This window comes from Nesoenas mayeri (assembly GCF_963082525.1).
Source record: "Nesoenas mayeri genome assembly, chromosome: 2".
NCBI lineage: Eukaryota > Metazoa > Chordata > Aves > Columbiformes > Columbidae > Nesoenas > Nesoenas mayeri.
In genome coordinates, this window is record NC_137543.1 from 150,123,213 (window position 1) to 150,141,472 (window position 18,260).

Genomic DNA, 18,260 nt, shown 5'->3' on the forward strand with positions numbered 1-18,260 from the left:
TCCATTCAGCAACCAATCTGATGCCATTCAGGGTTCCTGCCCTGCTCCTGCTAAAGGCAATGTCATGAAGACAGGATAAAAATATTGAAGTCATTGCATATATTCAGATCTCAGTATGAGGGATCCACCCCTGTCACATGGACCTGTGTACAGCTGCAGGAGCACGGAGGGGTTTTAGGAGAACAGTCTCTGCACTGCCAGGAGCATCTTCTGGCCCGATGTGGAGATGTCCTGTGGGCAGTGCCACCTCCATGGTCAGCAGAAAGGGAGTCGGGGTGTACAGGTGGGTAAGTGGGGGACAGCTGCTCCTCTGCTCTGCAGGTCAAGGCAGTGCAGCTCACGAGTTGCTCTTTCTTCTTTTTCCCTGTGAAGGAGAGTTGCAAAGGGTGTGTGTCTTGTTGCCCTGCCAGCAAGATAGTAATATTCTCTGGCTGAATTTGTAGACTTGCACTTTACAACCTAAGTATTCCCAGTCTGCTCCCTGATCTAGTAGCTGAAATGGAGATTTTCATACCTGTATCTGCAGAAGATTCATACTGCCTTTTTGTTTCTTCCCTGTAGGAGACCATTGAATTTTATTTCTTAGCACACTCTGTCTGCCCTCAGAAGGCACAGATTTTTTTGCATTATGGCCTCATATGAAGTCAGGCACTTTTGCATGTCAAGAATAAAGAGAAAATGTATAAACAAAATGGGAAGCATAGTAAGATGTCAAGGAAAGGAAAACAAAAGATTGTGATCCAGAATGTTAAATCTCTTTGTGGGTGACTTCACTGAGATCCGGATTGAAGGGAGTGACTTTTTCACTATTACTCCTCAGAACCAAAAGATAAAAAATTGCTTTGCTGGAGGCCATTTCTTGCTGTCTGCATTCATATACAGATGATTTGTTTCAGTGCACAGGGACATATCCTGCAGTGTTGAAGTCAATGGGAATTTTGCTTCTGAACATAGGAAAAAACATGTTACCTCTATCTCTGATAACTGATGTCACCAACATTTGAGAGTGGTTTTACTGCTTTTACAAAAATCTCATTTTGTGTTTTATTCCTGGTGTCTAACACCTCCATCGTGGCATTTCACTGTGCCTATTACCCAGGATGGTGTCCCTTGTGAATTCAGGGAGGTTACACACTGGAAAAGCATATGAAACCAGTACTTACAGGGAAATAAGTAATTAAGACAGCTGAATAGAAGGAGACATAACAATTTAACAAAGTAGGTGTCTGAGAACAAGAAATAGGATCTAGGGAGGTGAGGTTTCAGGTGAACTGCTAGCGCAGAACAGTTGTGGTTGTACTGGATCCTCGACTTGTTGCACTCCCAGCTGCTCCTTCCTCTCTGGAGTCTTTCCAGGGCAGATGGTGCAGCTGAGGCTGCGTGGCCTGAGGCAGAGCATTGCAGCAGCACACTGTTAGCTGCCTTAGCAAAAGGTGATTTTTGTGTTTGTTTTGTGTGTGGTTTTTTTTTTTTTCTTTCTCTGTCCACGTACTGAAAGCTGAGGTCTAACTCTGGACTTATTCTTTTCCTGTAGTTGAATCTGTAGAGGATTTGGACTGTAATAATGGCAACAGATTGTGTCTTCTCTGTGGATGGTCTGACAGCAGATCAGTGTTAGCAATGGTTCTCAGAGCAGTAAGGATTACCTGCCTGTCATATTTTCTGTTTCCCCTTTTTGCCCCTCCCAAAAATGAACTAACCAGGCAGACAGCTTGAACAGAGCAATCCAAGAATAACTTCTTCTTTTTTTTTTTTTAGCCAGTCAGGATTTCTTGCATTAGTTAACTTGTTGGAACCTGTGCAAACCTGGATTCTTTTTGATCCAGTGGAGGACTGTTGAGGCCATGCACAGCCACAGTTTTCTAGTGGTGTTAGCATTTTATTTCCCAGTGTCTGACTCCAAGCAGGCTGAATCTGTATTTTGGGGAGTCTAGTATTTCCCCTAGTAATATTTTTGCATGTCATCAGTTAATGAAGATCATTAGCAGCAGCTCTCTTTCAATAAATGGTGGTTGAAACTTGCTAAAGTGGGGAAGAGCATTCTGAGACTTTTATCCAAGAGCTGAATTTTCTCTTTATTTTTCTTTTTTTTTTTTTTCATAGTTCTGTTACATTTACATGTCACTCTGAGACCTTCACATCTCCTCTTAAAGTGGGTTTTATTTAGGCGTTAAGTACAGGGTCTAATTTTAGATAATTAATTATGCTCTTTTCTCTTAAGAACCTACTAAATAGAAAATAAATGTCTCCAGGGTATTCTTCTAACTTGGATTCCACCTCTTTTCTGCAGAATAACTTTAGGACTGTTAAAATGATGTCACTGAATTTGAACAGTAGCAAAGCTGAGCCCCAAACAGAGAAATATGCAGACGTGTTGAGACATCCCCCTGCAGCTGCGATGGGCTATCAGTGCATCTCTGCCCTTTCACCAGAAGCAACCTCTTAGAGGCAACTTTGTCTTCGAACTCCAGTTGTATATATATCATCTGCTCTCAGCTAGTGTCAAAAGACCCAGAAGCTTTCTGCCTGTCTGCTGGGAACATTGATCCACTCACCACAACTATGTACAAGATGTGCAGTATTTGCTTCCCTTGCAAAAAATAAAAAAAAGAGAAAAGCTGTCAGTATTTCAGAAAGTGTGAGCAGCAGATCTTTGTGTACTTTAATCCATAAATAAACATTTCTTCTTTTGAACTTCATTAAAATTGGATGTGTTTTCACTGTAAAACACTCCAGCATCCCTATCATTTAGACATATACGGTGATGAATATTGCAATTAATTTTTGCCTGTAGGAATACTCATGGTCTAGAAATACTCAATTTATGCCAAAAAAAAAAAGTAAATAAGAGTCAGACAACAAGATATGTTGCTTATAACAGCAATTTTAGAGCACAATACTAAGGTCTGCTCCTGCTGTTTTAACAGGCTGGGCCAAATGCATCTTGGTTTTTATGACCTAGCTTGCAGGGAAGTTGTAGAGAGGTGTGTTTGGTTTGCCTTCTGTACAATTATATCAGACTGTCTTTGGTGATACATGTTGATACATCACATTCAAACCTCCAGCTTTTCCTTTTATGCCTTTGACCTGAAGAAAGGAATTCCTGTTATAAAATGCTCAGTGCTGCATAGTTAAGCTGATAAAAAAGATAAGTCTAAGCCAGTGTTAATTTAGTCAACTGTAACACTACTGACAATATTCATCAGCAAATGATTTTAATTAGACCAGCTTAATGAGATCAGTAGATCAAGACTAAGCAAATGACTAAAACTAAAGAGTGATTCTGATGACAAACAAGTCCTGATGAGAGTAACGATGAATTTTTTGCCACTGGTGTTTGAGTGGCATGTGGGAACAGAGACAGTCCTAATCACATGAGAAATCACTTAAAAATAATACCATTGTGCTGGAATGTTGTGTTGATGTCAGGAAGGCTTGCAGAAGCTGAGCAAGTGCTTTGCAAACGTCCTGTGCAGCCTTGCATGTCGGTGACACCCTCCCTCTGCTCTGATGGGGGTTATTTGTACTTGCTTTACGTGCCACACGTGAGCCCGGGACTGGGACGGGTTTTCAAAGGTTAAATTGAAGAGGCAGCAAGTACTTGTGCTGGGAGGGGGTTCAGTGGAAGCGTAGGTGGAATAGGATCTATTGAAGTTTGTGGCTGTAATTAAGAACAGGTAAGGAAACAAAAGCAGGGAAGAGACAGGGAAAATGGCGGTATTTTTTAAAGAAATAAGTAAGAATAGAGAGGCAAAATGAAAAGGATCGTTTGGTGTTTGAGAATGGAAACATTTGGGCTGAATAACCTGCCACTGCATTTGTCTCTCTTTCTCTCCTTACACAGCTTCTTTGTTCTGATTTCTGGTGAAGTATTCTGGCCCCTGTTTTATTTCTCCCTGTCTGCCTGTGGTCTTCCTGAGACCTGCTGGCAGAGGCAGGTTTTCACAGCCACAAATGTTGATTCTGAGAAGTATGAAGGAAACAGAACCATGCTGGATGCTGTGACTCACCTGGGAGAAGTTGGCTTTTTCCAGCTGAGCAAAAGTGGAAAGTTTCAGCCTTGCTAGTCCAGATGTTTTAATGGATGTTGCTGCAGTAGAGAAACCCCTGCCTTGCTCAGCCCTGAATAGGAAAGTAACAAGTTATATACTAACATAAATATTTAATGATTTATGATAAAAAAAAATTAGATGTTGAGCAATACACTAGGTTAATTGACTACAGGGTCCTAAGTTGCCCAAAATGTAGCATTCCAGCCAAATATGGCTGAAATATCAGCTGCCATATGATGAATATTTTAAAGAAGATTCTATTATACACCTAGGGGTTCATTCGCTTCAGTAATGAGGACAGTTACCTCTAGGGAAAGGAAGCTATATTATGCTTGCCACTTAACCAGGGGCTGGTTTGACAGGCATCAGCTCAGGATATATGTGTATGTATAGGGAATCACAGCAGCTTGTCTCCGACTCACAGAGCAGGAAATGTTGTGCTGTGCAATACTTTGGGTTTCTGTCTACGGATTTGTGCATGGCACTGAGTGGGATTCAGACTATTTTTATTCCTGAGTCTGATTGTTGAGGTGGAATCCATCACCTACTAAATATTAAATCAGCAATTTTTTTAAAGAGCAACACTGTCTCTGCTGACTTGAACATCCTTATGTGGCCCAGAGGAAAAGAGAAACAAAGACAAGATGAGAAAACTATCGTCTTTTGCATTCTTCTTAATATTAATGATTTCTCTAAAGTTTTCAAACTGTTGAAGACAAAAAGTGAGATAAAACTTTCACATGTGTAAGAAATGACCCAGGTGAAAAAAAAAGAGCATACATTATAAAAACAGCAGTGAAACTTCTGGAGTTGAATTATTAGTTGGGAAGAGATGAAGGCAATACATCAACAGATTATCTTTTAAACCAAGTTTGTTTAATTGTTTCCAAACAAACATGGCTGGGAATTATTAGGGTTGTGTCAATTCCAAATTATTTGAAGACTTTGATGCAAATATAATTTATATCAGATTTTCCACTGCGTATTGCTTCTGATCTTTTCAAATGCTGAAGTTGTTAAGATATCTGCACAACTTACATGGTAATGTCCATCTTGCGAGACTGACTGGAACTGTATATAGGAATTTTTTTTTTAAGTTAATGGCTGCACTTTGTAGGTGATACCCAAAGGCAGCAATCTATGAGGTTTCTGAATGTGTATTTCTAATATACCTGTAGTTTCCTATGTGCATACTCCTCATGCACCACTGCACAAAGAAAAGCCCATTTCTCTCACCCTTAAAGATTCTGCACAAAAATCACTTTTATAATAATGAGCAGGTAGGTGAAATAACAAACGCATGATAAATGATGGCACATCTTTTGTTCTTACATTCTGCAAAATAGTCACATCACCCCTTCAGTTCCAGAAATCAAAACGAATAATTGTTATGAAAATCTTCTACATGCAGTGAAGATTCTTAAAAAGTTTCTGTTTACTGACTGTTAAGTTGGAAGCTTACTTATTATGTCACACTTTTTAGACCTCTGATGGCATACCAAAATGTACTGCATGCCCTGACATTTTAAATGGCACACCCTATCCCATCTTATGGTAGAAGAATTCCAGTGCTTTGATTCATTTCTAGTAATTCTCCTTGTTTAGCCAGATGAATTATCTGGGTTTCAGAATACAAGTGATTTATTCTGATGCTCTTTGTTAGATAAACCGACCCTTCCATGCAGTAAAAGGACAAAATGAAAGTACTCATTAAGTTGGTGCCTTTGCATAATTCACATGCATTTTTTGAGATCATGTTACATATTCATCAGTTTGTCTTAGTCACACAGTTGCTGCCATGAATGCTGTGTAAATATGTGGATATCTGAGCTGCTTTGTAGGGCTGAGGGGAAGTAAGGAAAAAGGAAAAAATCTAATATGAGAAAGAGGAGGGAGCAAGTGAGAGTAAGAGTTAGGAGGGAGTCTGAGCTATATAGTTCCCAGTCTATACATCTGAATCTTTATAGATTTTATGGATTGCTTTCCCAATATAACTCTTGATGTGTACTGGGAGTTTTGACTGATTATTTGCATTATTGAAAACCCAATAATTATTATTTTTCACCTTGAGATAAGGGTTAAATAATCTTAAATTGACCAGGGACCATGAAGTTCTTTGTTACCCTATCTTTTCATTCATTACTTATGTTGTTTTAAATTGTGTGTGAAAAAGAAAATGCTTAAATAAAACCATGCTTTCTGTTTGGTGAAAAATGTTTCTGGAGTTTGTTTCAGATTTGTGCCCTGCTTGATGTGATGTCCTGTTATGTTAGGAATGTAAGTCTCCAACATAAGGCTTTATCAAGACTTGGGAAGTTTGAGAAAGTTAAATGAGGCATGGTGTGTGGTGTTTTTTCCTTTTCCTTTTATTTTTCTTTTCGCTTTCAATGAAGCATTATTTCTTCAGATTGTGAATATTTCCAGCATCATGTATCTCAGAAGGCTTTTTTTTCACAATGGTAACACTGAATTGGGAGAAAGGGTGGGTGTTTGGAGCGATAAGCAAATGTCTGCACAAAGCAAGTAATTTCATCCCACAAATCTGTAAAAACTGTGTGGCATGGTGCTTCATTTTAAACTAAGGCTAAAACCAGTGGAGTTGCAAGTTGGTGCTAATACTGAAAATCCCAGGCCAAAGAACTCTTCCCTTAATTTATTTCTTTTCCATATTTCCTCTTCTGCCAGATTTCTTAGCTCTTTGTCATGTTTTAGATTTGGTTTGCTATAAAGAGGTAAGGGAATAAATTTGTTTGGTGTACAGCAGTCAGACACAAATTCTACAACTTCCAGAAGGACTGAAGGTCGTCTGCTATCTCTAGGTAGGGTTCAGAAATAGAGACTTGTCCCTGCTGTTGGTTGTGCCATTCCAGGAGCTCTTGTACATGTGCTTTATGTGGACATCCCTAGGCATGCTTCCTCACTTTGAGTGGGTTTGACTGATGGTGCAGTGGGTAAGAAGGGGTGACCATTAATAATGTTATCTCATCTCTAACAGATCCTGTGGAAGGAAGCAAGCAAGCAGTTCGAACATGCTGCTACAAGTTATAATAAAGATTTCTTGAAACAATGGGAGATTTGGGGAAGTGAGTTGTTGACATGGCAGTCTGCACTTGACAAAGCTCTGGAGGTCAAAAGTAAGATATTTGGGCATAAACTCATAAGTTTTTCTCCCCCAAAGGCCTCAGCATGAACCTTGCACTGCCAGGGTCTTGTTGAGGAGCTGTATGACTGACATGCTCTCTGCCTGAGATTTGCAGAAGGCTTATTTAATTGCTATGTGTACCTATCCCCTGTTTTACTCTGAACTGTCTGCTCATTTTTCTTTCCAACTCACTGTTATAACCAGAGATTTTAGCCAGGAGCAGATAAAATGACAGAACTCTATAAAAGGGGTTCATGGTTGGAAGTAGAGTACTACATGCTGAGTGTTGCCTGCCAGCATTTTACATGGATTTTAAGTGAGGAGGGAGAAAAGTAAGAATCCTCATCTTTGTTTTTAATTAATGCAGACACCGTTTTCATTCCTAAGTGTCACACACTGGAAATCAAAGGAGCCTTGTATAAATAATAATAATAATAATAAAAGATTCTCCCAATTAGTAATGGAGAGCATCTACAGAAGTACGATAGGGCTGGCACTTCTTCAATGTGAAAATCTCTCAAAATCATAACATAAATTATTGATTTGTCCAAGTCTCTTCTCTGTAGGAGATTTACGATCTCATTTTCATAGTTGTTTAAGGAGGGAGGGGAAAGAGATTCTTATCTAGGTCAGAATGAAAGTATCTTATTTTTACAAAATAATAATAAACCCATATTTTAGCTAAAGTGAGTTGCTATGCTATGAAATTATGGGGCTTACTGCTCTGACATTTATGTTACGTCAGGATTAACTCAATTTAAGCATATAGATTTACAGTTGTGCAAGTGTAATCAGAGCCACATTATATAATGTCTTGGCTACAAAGAAAGATTGTTGTGAACAGTAAGAAAGATACATAAGGAAGACCTCTGGCCTTTTCCAAATATTTGTGCTGATAAAAACTTGCTTTACGAAAACAGAACATGAAAAGCAAAAGGTAGAAAATATGAGGATTGTGGCAAATGAGAAGGGAGTAAGACACAAATCTGTCCCTTTTTGCTGCCACCTTGGTTCGACTACAGCAATAAATGGGTCTGGCAGCTAAAGAGCAGGGAAATGAAATGAAAGGATGAGTAAGGTAGCGTGGCATATCAGATCTATGAAGAAGGGATCTGTCTACTGAGGAACCAAAAAAAGTGAAAACCAGGATGAAAGTATTCTGCTATTAATCACCCCGGGCAGGAGAAGCGGGTACCATCATACACAGCAGGAGATGGAAGGTGATGAGCAGAAATGTACTGAACAAGCAGGAGGGGGTGATTGTGCAATGTTGTCCAACCTTCTGTGGTGAGAAGAAGCAACAGACTTAAGATATTTTCTATCTCATTATGCACATGAGATGGAAAAAAGCATGATGGAGAGAGTTAACATTTATTATCCAAACCAAGGAAGGACTAGTTAAGCAAAACCCCCCAAGGATTAGTGTTGTATGTCAAAGGGAAAAAAGTCTCAAAATGATGTACAATGCAAAGATTCTAGGTGTTTGCTCTCAGGGTCTTAAAAGGGGAAAACATGACAAAGAATTTAGTTGTTATCTACTGTGGTAGCAACAACAAAAAAACCCCGAAGTACTGTCCCTCATTAATACTTTTTAATAATGGAAATAGCTTGTGTTATGCTGGGAGACTTTAGTGTGAGCAATGTGTTAGAAATATGATAATATAAAAGTAAAATATTTAGGTTTTAAAAAAAGTTTAAAATTGTAATTTCTGAGCCAAAAATGCTGTATCCACAATGGAGAAATCTTATATTAGACCTTAATCTAAAATTAAAGAGGGAGTGATGACACCTCTTAATCAGTAGCTTTCTTGAAGTAAATATGATTGAGACAGAGCTACATTTATTGTATGAGAAAATAATAAAATTTTACTACTGTATTTAGAAATATATGTTACATAAGTAGAAACATAGACATTGTGACATGCACTTAAGCATATTCAACGTATGTAAAAAGAGGCACTAATCAGCTAATGAAGAAGGGAACTGAGGGATTTAAAAAACTCTATGAAACTGCAATTTTTTGGATATGTTTGTAGTATGCAATGTAGACTCAGCCCCAAAATGGGGTTCTGGGGTGTAAGGCAAGAATAACTGTACAGGGACACTGTCTTTCTATGCAGTGTTGCAATGTGAAGCAGGTGGTTGCTACAGGTGATAAGAACTAAGTGAAAATTGCAGATTAAATGCTAAGACAGGATCTGTGTCAAACATCAGTCCAGGAACCAAGTGGGCCAGTGTGGGCTGTAAGTCTCCTTGCAAACGTTCTCTGTTTGGGCTTGCTGTTCTTCATAGCTTCTCAATAGCTTCTGTCCTGCTTGACACTGAATTTACTTTGAAGTTACTGAGGAGGTATGTTGCAGGCATACATGTCTGTTTCCGAGTGACCTTTCCATCAGACATGTGCAGATTCAATTTTTATTCAAGAGCTACCAGTGCACCTTAAAGTGTAATCGTGTTCTTCACACCCAGCTGTGCTGTAACTCCACCACAGCGGCTGTGCGGGCTGCAAGAGAAGCCTCACCAAGGGTGTTGCTGGGGATGTAAGAGAAGATTCACCTTGTGCTTCAGATTTGGCTCAAAAGAACAACCAGACTGCAGGTGTCTAATAAAAAAAGCCTCTTTTGTCAGTAAGTTAAGCAGGTTTGTTTCAGTCATACAGGAAATAAATTTGATTGCTAAGGAAGGAGGAAATGTTTTTACCAGATCGTTTTTTCTGATAATGACTAGATATTGACCCCTCCCCAAACACTGTCTTTGTATATCCTCTGTGGAAGAGGAATGTTCTTCTTCATGATTGTAAGGATTTGTACATAGCAAGCAGCAGTTTTGCTAGAGGACTGGTAATTGTCATATAGCAAGTAGTTCAAACCAGGAATCCTCCTGGGCTGGTGGGTTTGTCTAGTGTGGAGCTCTTTCCTTTTCTTCCTTCTTTCATTCTAAGCACACCTCTAGGGCTCTTGTATGGCTTTGATTCTGGTTTTGTTTATATTGGTGTAAACCAGAAGTAACTCAGCTTCCAACAGTGCACTTCAGGTAAATGAGATCAGGCTCCAGCACATGGTATTCAAACACTGTATATCTGTTAAAGGAGCTACAAATGGGTGTTCATCTAGCTGAAATTTGCATAGATCCTCTGTTTTGTGGTTTTCCTATGCATCATTTTTTTTTTTCATTTTCTACTCCTGATAGCTATTTCTTGCTTAAACAGAAACAGCTTTAATTTAAGATCCTGAAAAGCTTTTTACAAACTTCAACTGTTTCATAATGTTCCTGTAGCAGTGAGCATCAGTTAATCAGTATGATTGTACAACTGCTGCATCCCATCAAATATAACTCCCAGAGCAAAAGGAAAAAAAAGCACCAAACACAAAACCAAAAATAAACAAAGAAGCATGTTAAGACAAGATTAAGTATGCAGTATTAATTTTAAATGCCTTCAGAATTCAAAGCAGGATGCCTTATCTGGCTTATGGGAAACTTTTGAGAGAAAAGAAAAACAAACAAACAAATAAATATATTTCCTTGATATGGAACATACAGAAGACATTTCATAGGAAACAGAATTTGTGGACAGATTGGATTGAGATTCAAAACTCAGTCTGCTTAGTTACAGTCCAGTTGTGGAGTTCCTGCATTTTACAGTGCTCCCTGAGGGATTTTCAAAGATATTTAGGAACCTATCAGGAAATCACGGGGCTTAGTTTCCTAATTAGCGTTATGAAGCTGTGTTTAAAGCATACAACAATTCAATTGCGAAGTGTATAATAGTTCTGAATTTCCTGCTTTCTCCTCTGCCACCTTTCCTCCTGACTCTTAGCATGCTATATACTCTGTACTCAGTTTTTGGGCTGCCGTAATTTTTTGTGGAAATGCCTGTATCTTCCATGAGACAATTACCACTTTAGGGCACAGACTCTCTTGCTTGCAGCATGGGAGTACCTAGGCATAAGATATACTACAGGTAAATCTGTCTAGGAGTTCTGTCCCAATGAAGCAAATGTGATCATGACATGACCAGAAGACAATGCCCAGGTGCATTGCAAAGTGAATAGCTCAATTTTCAGATGCAAAAATTGAACTTTGAGACAAGTAGCTCTTGATGAAATCTATTTTTTTTTTCTGATGGAAAGCAGACAGTTTATCAATAAATTATTTTTTTACTGTTAACTAAATGTTATGTTGCAGAAGTTAAAAGGGAAACATTTTCAGGAATCCCTAATTGCAAGTCAATATGTACCATTAGTATGTTCTTTACTGCAGCAATAAGGAGGCCTTGGGACCAAGCTCTTGATTATTGATTCTTACTAGCTCAGCTAGTGGTCTTCAGACTTTATTAAATGCTCCTCATCTTGTTTTTGCACTCTTACTCCCTTGAGCTATGGCTTAACTGTATAACTTCTCTCACTATTTGTTGATTCTGAAAAAAATGTGTTTAACAGTGAGGTTCAGGGTTGGCTCATCCCTAAGATTAAGTCTTTTCAGCTTTCAGCACAGTCAGTCGTGTCACACGTAGCTTGATTTGCTTTGCTTAAGGCTTTCTGAACAATTGGTTTGCATGGTGCTGTTGCTAACCTCAGTTCTAGCTGTGTGATGACCTTTTTCCAGCCCTGATTATTTATGTGTATCCTGCAGTTCACTGGGGAAGTGTGTGTTGGCTTCCAAACAAAGATTGCTGTCTATTATATATAACCTAAAAATACAGCTGTGAAGATGTGTAGGAATTAGGAGCATGATTTTTTCCTTGAAGTGTATTAACATCTTGTATTTATTTCAAAACCTACAAGACTGATGCTTTTGGAGGTTTATGGTTCAAAAGTTGCTGTAATTATTACAGCTGACAGACTGATATATGTGAATTACAGTTGATTAAACTCATGATCCGTATAAAGCAGCTTGAATTATTGCATTTATATATTGCCATCTTCACTGGAAACCTCGAGTTCAAACAGGAAAAGTCTGAGATTTGGTAGCTACCTACACATGCTATAGAGTAGAAGGAAAAAACAAATAAAGTTATAGGTGTCAAAAATGTCTTGCTGCCCAAAAGCAAGTAGAATGAAGTGTCCCAAAACTATTTGTTCATTCAAAACCAACCAACCAAAACCTGTTTGACTACTAAATCTATCTCTCTGCTCCAACTCTTTGCTTTCATTTGTTTAGCCAGATTTCCTAAGAAGATGAAGCTTGTGTGCTCATCCTCTGTGTGTATGTGTGTGTGAACACCACATGTGCTGGGTGTGCTCCTACAGTGGTGCCTGAACAGTTAGCTGATTTCACCCAAGTTTGTCCAGAAAGTAAAATTGTTAAAACCAAATAATTTTCTACAAGTTCCATGAAAATGGAACAGGGAGAGGAAAGGGACAGACTGTAGTTGTGTCTTGGCACATTACAAGATAACTTTTCACTGCTCACGGAACATCAGGAATATCAAAAGAGAGGAAATTTCTGGATGTCTCCAGACAGAAAGCTTCAGCCACAACTCCTGCCTACCCTGACACACAATGTCAATCACAGCGTGGTGCTCTGATCCACCAGGCTGGATTAATCTGGGCACTCACAGAACTGCTTGATTTATCTTTTGGCTAATAAAAAGGCAGTGCCACAAATATGGTGTTGAGTAATCACCTACAATTTCTTTCTTTTTATTTAACAACTATAACAAAATTCTCAAATACAGTAACATTTGATTCTGTGGTAGAGGAGCATACAGTATGGGAAAGATGAGAAAACCCTCATGTATGAGCGTCTGTTCTGCTGCAGCTTGCAGAAGGGACAGCTGTCTTCATTCCTCTGCAAGCCAAGGTGTGCCACTGCTGTGTGATGCTGCCACGCACCAGAGGAGGGGCTGCAGGGGTCAGACTCAAAAAAGGATGGCTTGTTTGCAAATACAAATGTATCTCCCTGCTTTTGCTCCTTCATGGATTTTTGCCTGGCCCTGTGAATTCCTACAGGGTTTGCACTCACCTAACTTCTGAGTGCTGTTTGAAGTTCCTGTTACCATAAGCTACAAATTTTATTCACCACACCCATTCCTGTAAGCATTTGAGTGCCTGGTCTGACACAACAACATCCAAACAGACAAAGCAAAACAATGCAGAAAGTGGTAGCAGGAATGATAGGAATGACAGATGACATGTGAAATCCATATAAATGGCAAGGGAGAGTTCTCCCAGACTGGCTGTGCTGAGGAAGGAGTAGGTGAAGTAGTAGCAGGGTTGAAAAGTGAACTGAGGTTAGAGTCTAACAGCAGTTACACAGGAAGGATGGAGAGAGGTGAGGGGGAGTTCAGAGGGCAGTTGGGCAGTGTGAAGGAAAGAACAACTTCCAGCTGTAGAAAACCACAGGGAGGAGGCCAAAAGGAAGCAATTCTCACAGACAGTAAACACGCTATTATAGTAACTCAAATTAATAAATATTTATCGTATAAAGCTGGACATCACTAGGCTGTGCTCTAAGTAAATGTGAAGACCATCTCATTGTGGCTTCCCAGAGAGCTTCAGTTAGTTTATTGAATGAAACTCATGAGAGCAGGACAGGATACAAGAACACAGGGCTCCTGGGCAAATTACTTTTCTGTTCAGTCTCTCTGTGCATAATAGACTCCTCTGGGCTCTAAACAAACTCCAACAATGGTCAGTCCTTTTCAGATTTTACAGCAGAGAGCAGATGTGAAGTGGCCCAGACGATACTCCAGAAGTGATGCTGCATGCTGCTGCTGCACTCGACCTGCTGAAGGCAACGAGTTCTTGTGCTTTCATTTGACATGGCAGAGGGACCACAGTCCATCTCTATCCTTTTGAGATGATCGTGCCCATAAGGATGAGCTTGATGCAAAGAGACAAGTTAAAAGAAGCTTCCAGAGGTCATCTAGTCTGACCCAAAGCAAGAATAACCTCAGATTTAAACTAGGTTACTCAGGACCTTGCCCGATTATACCATGTCTGTGGATAAACTCTTTCAGTACTTAATCACTCTCAGTCTGTATTTTTTTCCTGTCATGTTGAATTAGAGCTTTTCTTGCTGCAGCTTGTGACTGTTGCCTCTTACTGAGCACCTCAGAGAAGAGTTTGGCTTCACCCTCACGAGAACTCTTTCTCTAGCAGAAGCTTCAGTGAGATTCCCCCATACCCTTCTATTCTCCAGGCTGAACAAACATGTTCCACCAGCCTCTCCTCGGATTTCGTGTGCTCCAGCCTCCAGCTAAGTGGCCTTTCCCTGGACTCTTTCCAGCTGGCAAATATATCTCGTTTATTGATAAGCCCCAAACTGGACACAGATGCAGCCTCACAAGTGCTGAGTATAAGTATTCCTCTTGTCTTTCTGGCGATGCATTTCTGCTAATGCAGAACTGTATGCCGTTATGCCTTAGAGCTACGAGCCAGGCAGTCTGTTCCCAGCTTGTACTGCTGCAAGGGGAGTTTCCATTCCTAGGGCAGGACTTGGCATTTTCCTTTGCTGAGTTTCATGTGTGTCCTGTCTGTCCATCCCTCTGGCATGTTGAAGTCCCTCTGCATGGCAATGCTACTCCCTGGGGTAGAAACTCTTCCCTTCAGTTTGGTGTCAGCCATGAGCCTCCCCATTCCTTCGTCCCTGTTCACTGGTGAAGATATTAAGTAGTGTCAGCCCTCATATTGGCTCCTCAGGAACACCACCCTTAACTAGCCCCCATTTAGACTTCGAACTGTTGACTACTACCCTTTGAGTGTGATGGTCTAGCCAAATTTTCATCCAGCATATTGTAGGTCACCTACTTGCTAGTGTGTCATGTTAATCCTTTGGGGAAGCCTTATGACCAGATCAGTAGGAAGGAGGACTAAAATATTAAAAATATTTTAGATGAAGGTTTCTTCTGTCATTGTGGAAATTTCCTGGAGACTTGATTATGGATCTCACCCAAATTAATCTATAGCATAGCATAATAATAATATTAAAAAGCTTAGGATAGAAAAAGTCTCCTTAGAAATAAGTTTCTTTGAAAAAAATGTGTATCCTTAGTGCTTGAGTGAATAGGAACCTTTTACATGTGTATATTTCTGGTTTTAGATCTACAGAATGCTTTAAAATAACAAAGTCAGTATACATTTGAGAAGAAATTTCCTAGACTTTATCATAATGAGTAATTTCCTTATGTGTACATATTTTTTCCTAAATGGAGGAAAATTAGCAAAGCACAAAGTCATATTTCATTACTTTTGTCCTTCACGCCCTGAAATCTTGAAGAACCAAAAACCTTTTTCCTTTCTGCAGTCCCCGGGGTGCAGAGGGCATCACACAGTCCATACTCCGAAAGTCTGCCAAATTCACTTCATTTAAAATTCAGCACAGTATTTTCCCCATTGGGCAAAAGGAGCAGTTGAGTACAGTAGTCAATGTGTAATTTTCTTCCTTTCTATCTGTGGAAAATGAATGTTTTATAGCCACCACAGAGGCTGAGGCCTTGGAGGGCCCTTGTCCAAGTGCAGCACAGGAGAGGGAAATGCATCGTGGTTCTATTCACTGTGAAATATACCTCAGACTTCCATTTCCAGCGTTTGTGCATGTGGAAATAAATGAGACAGCAGTGATACTTATTTATGGAGATATAATGCCCTCTGTTTGTGTAGCTGCAGGAATGCTCAGTTTATCAAAAACTAGATCCTGATAAAATTTTTTCTTTTGGCAACAATTTAGTTCTTGGCTGACTCTTTTTTTTAAATAGAAATACGATAAATGCATGAATTTCAGCAGCCACATGACAGACAAATTTTGAACAGAAAAGTTCTGCAAGGGCTTAAGGAAAATGAACTTACTCGACCAGCTTATGTTTTGTGAAATGGGCTGTTGGAATGCAGAGCAGAAGTGGTTTGCAGTAACAGCCTGGGTTATCAATTGATGTTTTACACACAGCTGACATGGTCTTATGGTCTTGTAAATTCTCACACAAATAGCTTTGCTAATCTGAAGATTTACACTACCTTCTGGGAAAGTGGGGGATAACAAAGACTACATGTGATACAATTTGCAGTTATCAGTGAATAAAGCAGATCCATAAATTTTATGTTGAACCAAGTTCTGTTTTCAAATACACTTTGCAGACTGATGAAGCAAATGACATTCTCATCTTGTTATTGTTCATTAGCCAAAGGATGTGAAATCATTTTCCATATCTGGTCTTTCTTCTCTCACCAGACATTCCCCCCCATTCTTGTATAAATAGTGCAAGTTCATCCATCATCAGGTAATCAGAAGACTGTCAGGGTCTACTGGCTGCAAAATTTGAGAGTTCTTATAATTTCTTTTGAAATATGGAAGACATACTTGAGGAACTGCTGGAAAGAGAAATAGAAAGTGATGTATTTTACAGAATAATTAGTTCTTCTTTTGTGCTAGGTTTTCCACTAGTTTTTTCTTAATGATGTGGACTATTTCTCTTCTGTGCTGTTGTTCACATTTGGCCTGCTTTCAGTGAAGCTTATAAACAGGGGTGATTGCTGTAAATGAAATCTGGAAAACATATACAAATACATACAGGAAGAAAATCTACCACTACTAATCTCATGAAAATTAATTTAACAGAAGTGGGCCTTAAGTCATAGGGATTTCAAATGTAGAGGGTTTATTTAAACTAGTTTCTGAGGTGACTTTTGATAGCTTTAAATAATAAACATTTTGTTTAAGGGAAAGCCCTCTGTCCATTTGAATGTATGTTAACATTCCTGTGCTTGAGACCTCCCTGAACTCTCTTATTCTGTGACTTTTACACTGTTGACTTTGCCTTTTTCGCTGGTAATGTCAAGCTTACTTGTTCAATCTCAGCTGTGTGACTGAGGCCCTCATCATTATCCATTGTTTGAACAAGGTCTTGTTGTGTGCTCTGACTGATTGATTGCTTATTCTTGATAAACAAAGACTTGCACTCAAGGTCTTTGAAACATTTCTTGCTCAACTAGTCCACTTATAAGCACAGAAGGCTAACTGTCCCTCTCCTTTTTTCATTCATTCAAACAGGTAATTCTTTTTTTCTCAGACAGAATCACTGTCTCAGAAAGGAAGAGAGAGCAATCAGGGGGAAGTATTATTTTCTAGTCCTACTTATCTTTCTGTTGAAGCTATAGTGTTTTTCTGGGTCCTTCTTTAATCTGAAGTCACAGCACAAGATGTTACATTAATGAACTCAATTTTTTCCTGAAATGGATAAAATGAAATCCTGGTGATGCTAGAAGAGGAGGAGCACTGAAAACTATTGTCTCTCTATGAAAACAGAGGGAGCCCAAAGTTATGTTGTGAATATCAGTAAAAGGAGATGCGCAGCTCACAGCTTCATTTGGGAACTGTATCAGCTGTGACTATAAACCCTTTTCAGGTGATTTTAGTTAATAATCCTTTGCCTATTTTTACTTCTTCACTGATACAACTGATTAACATAAACAGTTTTAAAAATATTCTAATACTGCGTCAGAGCGACAGTTCAGTCTGTGTTGGTGTTATCAAAAAAAGAATTATAGCATTATTTTTTTCCAGTCAGCCTTACTGTTTAATATCATAAATATGTGAAAGATAATAGCTGACTAAAACTTTCAGTGTCTGCTCCAATGAAAAGATGTAATCTGGTCATGTGCAATTCTGCTATAATTATACTGTGAGGGGGAAGAAGAAATCTCTTGCAGGTTGCTGGCATTTTGCAAAGTGGTAATGACTCCACTGTGATGTGTAGACACAAAATAGCAACTGTCTGACTTCTACATGAACTGTTCATTTCAGTCTACTCCTATGCAAGGAGGAAGATTTTCTTACAAAGGCGAGGTCAGCAAAATTCCTCCAAATAAAATTCATGATGTCACTATAAAAGGGATCTTTATGTAGCTAGTATATATGGAGCTGACAAGTTTTATGGCCATTTTATGGTAAGATTCAGCTATATTTAAAAGAAGTATGTATCTTGATCTATTTGAATAAGGTTCTCTACCCCTCCCCTTTTATTGTGATTGGGATTTGGGTGGAGAAGGAGGAAAAATATTTTATTAACCTTTTTTTTTCTTTCTTCTCTGTGGTCATAAAAAAAGTTTTGTTATTTAAATAAGTGTCAA